Consider the following 13,364-nt stretch of genomic DNA (forward strand, 5'->3'; position numbering starts at 1 on the left):
CTGATTAAGAGTGTACTACTACCCTAACCATTCATGATTTTGATTGGTTCCTATCCAGAGAATTGGTCCTAGACATAAATTAATTGATTTTAAGATCCATCAAAATCAGTAGGGCAAATTAATGACAATTATCATTTATAATAATAGAATGTAATTGTCCTTAACTTGTCCTACTGATTCTGATGCATCAAAATCTTGCTGTTAACTTTGTCTGGATCCAATAGGTAAGATTTATAATATAGGAATGAATCGAACACTGTTCCTCAGCTTGGTACCCCTAACATAAATCAGTGTTCCTATAATTCTTAAACAAATTGCTAGGAATATAGGAAGTGAAACCTGAAGAACATTTGAAAGGCATGAGATTAGTGGAAGGTGCATTAAAAATAAAGACCACAGTAACCATTGTTTTATAGAGAAAAGGCATGATCTGGCCAGATTACTTACTTTAGAGATTTATTTTAAGATAAGTTGTTTTTTAAATTATTTGCTTAATTTTGATTCAACCACCTCCCCATATTATTTGCCCATATTTGTTTTCTCAAAACTATTTTTATTATGCAGCTTTTAAAAACTGAAGATTCAGTCCCTTCTGGCTACTAGGCAAACTATACAATTTGGCTTAAATGACTTTTTACTTTATGTTCTAACATAGGCATCTGGTAGAAGTCACTATGACAGCATGTATGACATGATGTCATTATACAAATGACACAAATTAGGTAATTTGCATCAATAATATCATGACACCCATGATGTTACCTCCTCTCCCTTTCCTCCCTGTGGATCTCCATGGTTTCCTAATATAAATTCTATAGTATTTCTTTAATATTGTTTCACCCAAGCCAGGAGAAGATCTCTTTCCCAGCACGATTAGACAGACTGAGGACTAACACTCTGTATCTTCAAACAGAGGATGGGTGTCAGCATTAGTCCACTGCTAGAAATCTCAGATTAATGCATTCCATTTACAGTCTCCATCTTAAGAGAACTATAAACTACAGGCCTATTACTTGGCCTAATTTTCTAGACTTTCTTACCTCTTCTTCACTTCACAGTTTTTGTAACATCTTGCCTGATAAAGAGCCCTTGAGGATTTTAAATCTTATGCTTTTTCTTGCCATTTTGGTTGTTCCTACTAAAGGTATTGTCCTGCTATGGAAGCTGGATGTTCCCATAGAACAACCCAGCTATTTTTTTTCTTTCCTTTTGTTTTTTTGTTCATATTTTTGAGCAATTATTGGAAACTTCTAAGTTCATTATGCAGTTGAGGTATTCTCAGTTTTGGAGCAACTTTGACATGACCCAACATTTAGGATTCTTCTGGGTTGTTATTCCCTTCCAAGTCCATTTCAAAGAGCTGGAGAATTCAAGAGTAAGAGGTTAATGTTATGCAGCAATTAAAGTTCATAAATGTTCTTTCTGTGCTCTCCCTTCAGACTAAAAGTTACATTTTTTTACAGTAACTGCATAATTGCAGTAATTGAATATAATCCATTTAAAGGCATAACAGTTTGCATGCTTGACATTTCCTGAAAAGTCTTCTGTGTTCAGTCCACAAAGGGTGAAAACTGCTAAGTATGTTTTTACAGCAGAAAAGAAAAGGCTTTTAGTATCAGCCAGTACAGTGTGTATGACAAATGTCAGACTGGGGAGAAAAAACAACAACTGGCCCTTTAAATGGATATACTATATTTCTTAATAGACTATAAATTACAGCTGTACATACAACAGAAGAAAAAAGCAAAGGACATTAGTTAGGAAAGATGTTGCAGCAGAGAGTACCTAAGATAGAACAACTTTTCCAAAATATGCACACTGTCCATTTGGTTCTCTAACTATCTATTCATGCTCAAATTTAGAAAATAAATTTATTTGAGAATTTTTAAAGGTTCTTAAAACATACTTCATAATTAATTCATCAGATTTCCATCTCAAATCATTCAAAGGATAATAAATATGGGTGTTGTACTCAAAATATTTTATAAACTTTTGAAAATACCTGACATTGAATCAGTCCATTGCCCCTCTGATTGATAGAAGTACACTGAAATCACTGCTATGAGCAGTCCTCATGTAAACTATGCCTTTTCCATATCAAAATAACTTGGTCACTATACCACATGAATCACTGGACTCACATTTAGTCTACTCTGGCATACTTCATGTTGGCTCCTCTGGAAGCTGCAGCTGACTGAGCATGTTTGAGAAAGTCCCGTTTTGCACATCATATCAGTATAAAAGCAGCTGCACGGGCTGGTTCAAAGTTTTGCTATTGTCATACAAAAAGTCAACCATCTCAGAACTAGGTTATCTAGTGGATAACCTCCTTGAGATCATAAGACAAAGCCTTGCTGGTGAGATCTTGATCTCTACACTGTCTTTGCTAATCATTCAAAAGCAGCCCTTTTCCCTTTTTGGAACTCTCTATGTCCTGGTATTTAATGAACAATGACAACAGTTAAGTTTTTAAGCTGCTTGTTGGATGTGCTTTTTGATTTGGACTCACAGTGTCCCTATGAATGGTGTTCCCCGTAGTAACATATGGCTGCGAGAGCTGGACCATAAGGAAGGCTGAGAGAAGGAAGATCAATGCTTTTGAACTGTGGTGTTGGAGGAAAATTCTGAGAGTGCCTTGGACTGCCAGAAGGTCAAACCAGTCCATACTCCAGGAAATAAAGCCAGACTGCTCACTTGAGGGAATGATATTCAAGGCAAAACTGAAATACTTTGGCCACACAATGAGAAGACAGGACACCCTGGAGAAGATGCTGATGCTAGGAAGAGTGGAGGGCAAAAGGAAGAGGGGTGTCATGAGTAAGGATGGCGAGCAGGGGGCTCCCACCCAGACTGTCAAGCGCATGCGTAGCACTGAGGAACTGTTCAGCCATTCAAAGAGACACAGATCGGGACCGCCTTAACCTTTGGGGGTTATATGGCTGGGTTTTCCCACGCTTCCTCAGTTTGTTAGGATTCTTGTTAAGTACTACTAATAAATATTAGAGACCAAGTCATTGTCTCAGTGTGTTTCCTGGTAATCAGGACATCAATCCTAACAAACTCCTACTCCCATCGAAAGAGGGAGGAACAAGCAATTAAGCAGATACGTTTAGAAATGTCTTCAGAAAACCAAGAAATGCGGCTCGCCATCCAGCAATTGGCAGCAGCCCTACAGCAACACCAGCAACAAGTAGATCTCCAGATCAACACATTACAAGCTGCCATGCTACAGCAGTTGCAACAACCAGCTCTGATTAACCCACAACCGGCACCGGCAGCAGCAGCAGCAGCAGCCCCACCGGTAATGTTGAGATCACAGGGCAGTCTACCAGAGAAATTTGGAGGAGAAGCAGGACAGCTGAGAATCTTTCTCACACAGTGTACTATGTTCTTCGACAGCAGACCCGCAGAGTTTCCCACAGACAGAACCAGAGTCACCTTCATCCTAGGCCTGCTGAAGGGACCAGCTGCCAAATAGGCTATTCCCATGGTGGAGAACAACGATCTGATTCTCAACGACTACCAGAACTTTTTGGCAGGCTTCCGAGCACACTTTGACGACCCCATCAGAGAGGCCACGGCCAGCCGGGAGATTCAGAGGCTCAAGCAAGGTAACAAGCGGGTGGGACTCTACATTGCTGATTTCAAGTTGTTAGCAGGAGATCTGGACTGGAATGAGAGTGCATTAAAAGACCAATTCAAACAGGGGCTGGATGAGGAGATTAAGAATGAATTGGTGCGCCAGGGAACACCAGCCACGTTAGAAGCCCTATATCAGCTATCGGTGGTCATAGATGCCAGGCTAGAGGAGCTTAGGCAGATGCAGCCGGGGAGAAGCAAGACCCTCCGAGCGTTTTCAGGATTCCCAACTCCCCTTGTAGCAGCCTCTCACTCAGCACGAGAGGAGCCAATGCAGATTGGGGCAAGCAGGAGACTGATTTCCGAGACTGAGAGGCAGAGAAGGAGAGAGAGAGCCCTGTGTTTCTACTGCGGAGCCCAGGGGCACATGGTGAGAACTTGCCCAGCGAGAGGCCAAACAGCTCCAGTAAGACCCCCAGGGCAAGCAGCTGAAACAGGACCCATCCCCGCCTCTGTTTCCAATCAGGGAAACTCCGTTGGTCTCCCTCCCAAGAGCTCAGCAGGAAGACCGTAAATCAATTAAGGAGAGCTCATTCCGAAGATTCCAGGCAAGACTTTTACTACTTACCCGTAAAAGTCCAAGTCAACCCAGAGCACCAGGTCAAGCTAGAGGCCCTCGTGGATTCTGGAGCTTCAACTAATTTTATTGATGCGCAGACCGTACAAGACTGCAACATACCGACCAGAGAATTGCCATGCCCCATAGAAGTAGAGACCATTGACGGCCAGCCCCCCAAGGCAGGGCCGATTAGAAGGCTCACAGAACCGGTGCAGCTGACAGTGGGAGACCACACTGAGTGGATCCAGCTTTATGTTACTGCAGCGCTAAATGTGCCGGTAATCCTAGGCATGCCTTGGCTGAGGATCCACAACCCGTTGATGAACTGGACTACAGGAGCAATCTCCTTCCCCGCTAAGGAATGCCAGCACCACAAGAGTCAAGCCGCTCCACACTCTCCAGCAACCAACGCAGTCACAGTAGCAGGGGGGGTCCACTTGCCAGCCAAGTATGCAGATTTTGCAGACGTTTTCAGCGAGCAAGAGGCCACAGCACAACCCCCCCATAGGGACTGTGACTGCACCATTGAGTTGTTACCAGGAGCCAAGATTCCAGCAAGGAAACAATATCCCATGTCCCCCAAGGAGTTAGCCACCTTAAAGGATTACTTGGACTCCAATCTCCAAAAGGGCTTCATCCGACCATCTACATCCCCAGCGTCTGCTCCTACCTTCTTCGTACCAAAGAAGCCCGACCCGTTGGCACCTGCAACCCAGGAGACACCCATGAGAGTGGTCCACGACTTCAGTTTCTTAAATAAACAAACAAAGAGAGAATCCTATCCTCTGCCCTTAATCTCGGAGCTGCTAGATCGCTTGCAGAAGGCACGCATGTTTACCAGGTTGGATCTCAGGAGTGCGTACAATCTGATCCGGGTGAAAGAGGGGCACGAATACCTGACTGCCTTCGACACCAGGTTTGGCAAATTTGAGTACCTTGTTATGCCCTTTGGCTTGTCTAATGCAGAAGCCATATTTTCCAGATTTATGAATCACGTTTTTGCTGATTTACTAGACAAGTACATGGTCGTTTATCTAGATGACATATTAATTTTCTCTGAGGATGCCACAACTCACGTAACCCATGTACGTAATGTTTTGCAAAGACTGAGAGAGAACAGGCTGTTCGCCAAGCTAGAGAAGTGTGCCTTTGATTTAACTGAAGTACATTTCCTGGGCTATATAGTATCCACAGAAGGCATATCCATGGATCCTGCTAAGGTCCAGGCAATTCTCTCTTGGCCACCCCCCCGAAATGTTAAAGATATACAAAAATGGCTAGGATTCTGTAATTTCTATCGTCGTTTTGTCCCGGCCTATCGTGATCGGACCAGACCATTCACACAGCTCTTGAAGAAAGGCTCAAAATTCGTATGGGGGGAGAAGGAGCAAGCAGCGTTCCAGGAGTTGAAGCAGCTTTTTGCTTCCCAACCGCTCTTAAGGCACCCTGACCCCACGAAGCCATTCATAATGTACTCAGATGCTTCAGATGTTGCCATTGGGGCAGTGTTATTGCAATATACAAACAGGGCAGAGAATACATTGCTTCCTTGTGCCTTTTTTTCACGCCTACTCTCACCAGCAGAGAGAAACTATGATGTTTTTAACAGAGAGTTGCTGGCAATTAAAGCAGCATTCCAAGAGTGGAGGCACTGGCTAGAAGGGGCGACCTTTCCTGTGAAAGTTTGCACCGATCACAAGAATTTACAGCTTCTACAGAACACCAGATCCCTCACCCCACGCCAGATCAGATGGAGCCAGTTTTTCTCCCGTTTCAATTTTGTCATTTCTTATGTGCCAGGGGCGCAAAACTGCTTGGCAGACGCCCTGTCTTGATCCTTTCAGGCAGAACCCCCCACTCACCAGGAGGTACAGGCTGCTATATTACAACCTCACAACTTTGATCAGCCGATGAGGGAGAGCCAAACGGAGAGTTTAGCAGCAGGCAGCCAAGCAGAGGACCTATTTGCAAGAGCCAGAGCTCAGCAGCAACAGGACCCGTATGCCAGGGCCAGGATGGATGACCTCCAGAGGGCCCCGCAAGACACTGCCTCCCCATTCAATGTGGAGGCAGGAATCCTCTGGCATAGTGGGCAATTGTATATTCCCCCTTCATTGAGGGAAGAAGTACTGAGACTTTGCCATGACCACCAAACAGCAGGCCACGGAGGTGTTTTCAAAACTCTCCATAGAGCTCTGAGAGACTACTGGTGGCCTAAGATGGTTGCAGACATAAAGGGTTACGTTGCTTCTTGTCACACCTGCAGACGAGCCAAGCCTCTCCCAGGGAAGCCCACAGGACTCTTGCAGCCCCTACTCACCCCCAGTAGGCCTTGGGATACTATCTCCATGGATTTCATCACTGATTTACCCCCGGTCCAGGGCCTGACTTCCATACTGGTGGTGGTGGACCTTTTCACCAAGATGGCACATTTTATTCCTTGCAAGGGCCTCCCATCTGCACCAGCCACAGCGCAGTTGTTCATAGACCACGTTTTTAGGTATAGAGGCATGGTGAATCACTTGGTGAGTGACAGAGGCCCACAGTTCACTTCCAGGTTCTGGAGGGCCCTTTTCCAGTCATTAGGGGTCCAGATCCACCTGTCATCAGTGCATCACCCTGCCAGTAATGGGCAGGCCGAAAAAATTAACCAGTGGTTACAGCAGTATCTCAGGTGTTACACCACGTATCGGCAAGACAATTGGCCAGCCCTGTTGCCCATGGCAGAATTCACTTATAACAACTCTGTGCAGTCATCTACCCAGATGTCTCCGTTCCAAGCGCTCTACGGGGTTAACCCTCAGGTGTTGCCCACCTCCTCCCAGCAGGGAGCTGTTCCAGCCGCAGCTGATTTTCTTAAAGAGCAACAAGCCGCACAGGAGTTGTTAAAGGAGCAGCTGAACAGGGCAAAGAGTGCTTACAAAAGGGTGGCAGACGCTCACAGGCAGGAGGGGCCAGCGATCGCAGTAGGAGACAAAGTGTGGCTCTCTACCAAGTTCTTGATCTCTACCAGACCCTCCAAGAAATTGGACTCTAAGTTCGTCGGCCCTTTCACTGTGGTGCAGCAGATAAATCCAGTAGCTTATCGTTTACAGCTCCCACCATCCATGAAGATCCATCCAGTGTTTCACAGAGCCTTGCTAGCCAAAGACCCTCCCCCAAGTAGCTTGCGATCGCAACTACCCCCCCCCCACCTCCAGTAATTGTGGAGGGAGAGGAGGAGTACGAAGTGGAAGAGATTCTGGACTCTAGGAGGAGGGGAAGGGGCATCCAATATTTCATACACTGGAAAGGGTACCCTGAGGAGGAGCGCACGTGGGAGAATGCCAGAGATGTACATGCTCCAGCACTGGTTCATCGATTCCATCAGCTTTTCCCTCACAAACCCAAGCCTCGCATTTTACCCGAGATTCCTCTTTCGCCTGACCAGGCCGAAGAAGCCCAAGCTGAGGAGTTTGTGAGTGTGTATTTCCCCCCGCCCCCGCCTGAAGCCTCGACTCCAGTTACAGCGGAGCCGGGTGAACCACAGCCCTCAACCTCGGGCTTGCATTTCCCAGGGGGGAGGGGGGCTGACCCTGCTAACTCTCTAGATGTTTTTCAGCAGCAGCCACCTGGCTCGGAGGCGTTATCGGATTGGGAGGGCAGCACCGCTTTGTCCGTGGAGGAGTTGTCCTTTGAAGAATTGCCTTCTTTGCCAAGTTCTCATGGGACCTTACAAGCAGACAACATATCTTATCAAGACTCTGGAGGGGAAGGGGCTGAAATGGAATATCAATCTGGAGGGGAGGGTGATGTCATGAGTAAGGATGGCGAGCAGGGGGCTCCCACCCAGACTGTCAAGCGCATGCGTAGCACTGAGGAACTGTTCAGCCATTCAAAGAGACACAGATCGGGACCGCCTTAACCTTTGGGGGTTATATGGCTGGGTTTTCCCACGCTTCCTCAGTTTGTTAGGATTCTTGTTAAGTACTACTAATAAATATTAGAGACCAAGTCATTGTCTCAGTGTGTTTCCTGGTAATCAGGACAAGGGGCCGACCAAGGGCAAGGTGGATGAATGATATTCTAGAGGTGACGGACTCATCCCTGGGGGAGCTGGGGGTGTTGACGACCGACAGGAAGCTCTGGCGTGGGCTGGTCCATGAAGTCATGAAGAGTCGGAAGCGACTGAATGAATAAACAACAAAATGTTCTTTTTAAATTGAAACTGTGTTGTACGCCATCTTGAGATGCCTTTGATAAAGGAAGGTATACATAAATTATAAAGCAAGCGATAATGAAAAGGTAGATCTTTCTCCCTTTCTGAAACACCTTTCCTTGGTGTGTTTGGAAGTTACTGATTGAGTTACTGGTTGAGTTACTTCAATCCTTTTGTTCATTTTTTCTTGCTGACACTGCCTTCCCCTAACTTAATATGGAAACCAGAGTGGCAGGAAGGAACCTTAGTAATTAATGTATTCAGGGGAACCATTGCAGCTGAGAAGCAGGGAACATCTCATTAACCCTGAGCCTTCCTCCCCTTGAGAGGCTAAATTGTAGGGCCTTTCCGCACTACAGATAACTCATCTTTGAATAAATGCTAACATAAAATTTGCTGTGCAAATCCCTATCTTGCCTCTGTTACCTGAATTCCCAGTCTCGTTAGTAATTTGACATCTCTGCAGGGTAACAAAACCTAGCAGATTTTACAAACTCTGAGGCTGCTTTTGGACAGTATCAGAATAATTGGGAATGAAGAGAATATCTGTAGCTCAGGGCTGAACTGTGGAGTCCTTGGTGCTCTCTGAGCTTGGTTATTTGCTTGCAGACATTTCATTATCCAACTAGTGAGCACTGATGGTGTTACCTAGTCAGGTAATGAGATGTCTACAAGCAAACAACTAAGCTCAGAGAGCACCAAGGACTCCATAATTGGGAATGAATGTGCTACTTTAATACCAGGACAGGTAAGGATAATTTAGGGCTGTCTCACTCCTGGCCTGAGGATGAGATGTAGTCAAAATCATGCGGACATGACAGGAAAAATGATTCTGCCAGGGCAAAGTTCTGCTATGATGAGGTAAAAGTAGAGAAAGAATCTTAGAAAGATAAGGACTGGCCAAAACCAAAGCAGTTGGCAATGAGACCCAAGTTTAAATTAAATGTGATCAGTTCATGTTGTGGATTAAGCCTGGAAGAATTTACTGATCTCTACTGAAATTGCTTTTTTTAAATTAGTGAAAATTATTATTATTATTATTATTATTATTATTATTATTATTATTATTATTATTACAGCTCAAGGAGAGAGCTAAAATTACATTAGGGAAATATAGTCACTTTATATGTGTGAATGTTCATCATCTTAAATAAAAGTCAAATCTGTACATATAAACAATGATCATAGAACCTTGGTGAGTTGGGGGGTTGGATTATTTTTAATGCAAATCCACAGCTATTTTTTTTTCTCAGAATCACATATAATTAGATATAGATCTCTCTAATTCTACTTCTTATAGGCTTCACATGATAAATCTATTGATATGCCATTTCTATATCAAATGAAACTTTTAATTAAACAAACTTTATTCAAATGTTTGTATGTATTTTATTTAAAAGCATACAAATTAAGTGTAGTGTGGCTCAAACTACTTTTTAATTTGAGAACTGTGTTGAAAAATTTGGAGAAATAAATAATTGGTAGCACTACTGTATTTTCTTAGTCCAGGAAGTGCAAATTAAATTGCTTTATTTGAATATGTAGTTTAAACAAAATTCTAGTTTAATGGTATATTACAGAAATAAATGATCTGAAAAAAAGGATCTATGTCCACTAGATTAAAACATAAATGTTACAAATTATTTAGATAGTAAATACATTTACTATTAGCTGGGGAGATTATGAAATATTATTCCAAAGAATTAGAGGGCTATATTATTAGATCCAATTAATTGCGCATTGTGAGTTTTTGCATAAGTTTTTCTCTCATCATTACAATGAGATTGCATTTCCCATTGAATTTGAACTGACAGAATAATGCTATTAAGATACCAATACATGCTATTGTAGCTTTGATAAAATTTAAAATATTCTATATTTCTACTGGTATAACTCCAATTGCTTCCACTTCACAATTTATTACAGCCCAACCAAACCCAATCATATTCTTTTCTGACATAAATTAGAAGGCTACTATGTACCAAATGCTACCTGCATTCCAAGAGAAATTGATATGTACAAAGTTTCCAGGAGAGCACCTAGAATTGTGAATTGCCAATCTGAGCTATATAGTCCTGTGCAGCATATACTGCTTGCCTAGTTGAGCTGTTTTAACCTCAAACTAGTAAGTCTCCATTAATAAGTAACTGGTCTAGAGTAACGTTTCTCAACCTTGGCAGTTTGAAGATATGTGGGCTTCCAGAATTCCTCAACCAGCCTGTTAGGAAAGAAAGTGAAACCTAACTGACTTCTAAGAATACCTAGTTGCCTTTGGAAAACAAGGGTGGTGGTGATGGCAGAACGTTGTCCTCCAGCCTCAAGCTATTTATAGTAGGCTCCTCTAATCAAGTTTCTTTCATAACTGTTGGAGTACAGCTGCTGTTGGCCATGAAGTTCAAGAATTCAAGAAACTATCTAACAATATCTGGAGATATCAGGATGAGAAAATCTGGTTTATTTTATTGTGGAAATGAAAATATGGATTATACAACAGTTCTCCTCCTAGAAAATAAAATGCAAAGCAAACCCTCTTGTAATGAGTCTATTATTATGCAAGATAAATGGCATGAGAGATCAACATACAAGGTGAAAGCAAAGCTATTAGGTTTCTTCAGATCTTCAAAGGGGTGCACATAGAAGCACCCCATTGCAGAGCAACATGGCCCCTTGGTTCTAAAGAATAAAGTGACTGTGCCACATTGCCTCCTTTAACCTTGCTTCATTTTCCTTCTCTGGCATGTTCAGTAGCTGGAAAAAGTTTCTATGCACAGAAGATTCTTCTGGTTATTAAATGTGCCAGGGGAAGAAGGAAGTCAGAGTGACACAAAGCATCTTGAAGTGAATTGGAGTTACTTTTTTGAGGTCAAATACTCACAGAGACTTAATAGCTTTGAGGTAACAATCAAGATTTGGACTACACAGGGTTGTAAATCAGCCTTTGCACTGTTTATTTACAATCTACTGAAATTATTTGATACATCTAGGGAAGGAGAGACATGGATGGCAATGTACATATTTTACCATTGGTGCACATCACATGTGGCACATAGTTAAAGTTGGACTGAGAATAGGAGAAATATGGAACATAAGTCAGAGTCTCAAACGATGCATAAACAAAGACAGATGTGCAAAGCTTCACTGTTTATGGGCTGTGTTTATGGGAGAAGACATAAGGCTGCTTCAGGTGGCAGATAGAGTTTAGAAACTGGTGTTTTGTTCTTTGTTCTCTTAAAACATAGAAAACTATTACAATTTAAGAGAAGAAAATATGCCTTGAATTTCCACTCAGTATCACTTTATGTTGTAACATTATTGACAGCATCACCTTACTTAGCCAGTTACCTATGGTCTAAGTGTAAGTAATTTGCCAGCCAATAACAATGGTTGAGCGTTGCTAAATGGTACAAAGAATAGCAATTACACTTAAAAAGGCATTGGTACTCTATATGTCAGCAGAAAAGCACCTACAAAGACATAATTACAGTGTAATTGCTCAAACATTCATGAAGTAAACATACATTATTAGAAGCCATTCATCTGTTCAATTTAGATGACATTACCAGGAGTATATTGCATAAATAGGAAGCTATTTGTGACTAGTTACTGTAACAATTTAAAGAAGATTTTAAAATATGGTAAAAATATGTGTTTTCTAGATCACTGGGGTGACCAATCCCCCTCCCCACCAAGTCCTACTATGCTGCCTCATCATGGTTGGGAGAGTGTTTCTGGGAAGGAGGGATGAACAGAGAATGCCAGGAGTGTATGTCAAGAACACATTTTGTCAGCAGGGTCACCCAAGTTATGAAGGTCATCCCAGCTTCCAGATAAAGCAAGCAGGCATCCATATCAGGCAGCCACAGTATAGGAAGAAGCAGAAATTCACAGCAGCCGATGCATGATTTCAATTCATAGTAAGGCACAAATGACCAGGCCCAAACTATAATATTTTGAACATATTATATGAAGATCCAGCTTCATTGAGAAGTCCAGAATGCTGGGAAATGTGGAAGGAATAAGAAGAGGATAATGACCAGCAGCAAAATAGATGGACCTGATTAGAGCAACAATGGATGCACCTTGTGACTGAAAACCTGAAGGGTGAGATTGGGGACATATCACCCTGGGGGTCTGTCTATTTGGTCAACTTGTTCAGTGGTAGAAAATTATTTGAGAAGAGAAAGGTAAACAGAAAGGGATGAAGAAGATGGTTTAGAGAAAGAGAATAGTTATCTGGATGGGATTCAGAAAGTTGGAACACCATGAAGATAAGAAAGGCAAGGAGCAGACAAAAGAGAAGCAGAAGAAGACTGAAAATAGTAGCCAAAAACAGAAGTTGGGAGAGCCATGGATTATCTTGATGGTTCATGCCCCAGAAAGATAATGTTTCACAGCAAACTTGGCATGGAGACCTTGCTCTTGGTCATTTGTGCTCTTATCACTTGTGCCAGGACCCTTTTTTGCAATGTGCTCTACATGAAGCTATCCTTTAATACCCTTATTAGATTTTAAAAGAGGCATAAAACTAAGACTCTTCGGAGGCCTTTGAGAACAAATGAGGACCATATTACCCCAGGGTGGTAGTGTATTGGGGGAGGGAGAGTATCAATTACTGTAGGATGTATGGTTAGGCTGTATGATTTGTTAGTTGTTCCAATTCCTTATGATTGGAGTAGCATGCAAGGTACAGCAAGCAAGCAAGCAAAGTTAGCCCCTAACTAGAAGGGGTCAATTTACAATCTACACTCTGCATGCACTACTTAGACATAGAGAACGTCTAGTTCAAGAGCCCAATTTGCCATGGAAGTCTTCCTAATTTTGTCTCCTGGCCTAACATGCCCCATTCTTGAAATCCAACTTCTATTCTCTACCCTTACACATTTGCAAGGAAGACTAGGAGTGAATATTTTTCTTGTCCTTCTCCTATGACAAAGAAAATACTTTCTCTCTGTATAAAAAAAGGCAAAG

The sequence above is a fragment of the Candoia aspera genome, chromosome 6 (assembly GCF_035149785.1).
Source record: "Candoia aspera isolate rCanAsp1 chromosome 6, rCanAsp1.hap2, whole genome shotgun sequence".
In the NCBI taxonomy this organism is placed as follows: Eukaryota; Metazoa; Chordata; class Lepidosauria; order Squamata; family Boidae; genus Candoia; species Candoia aspera.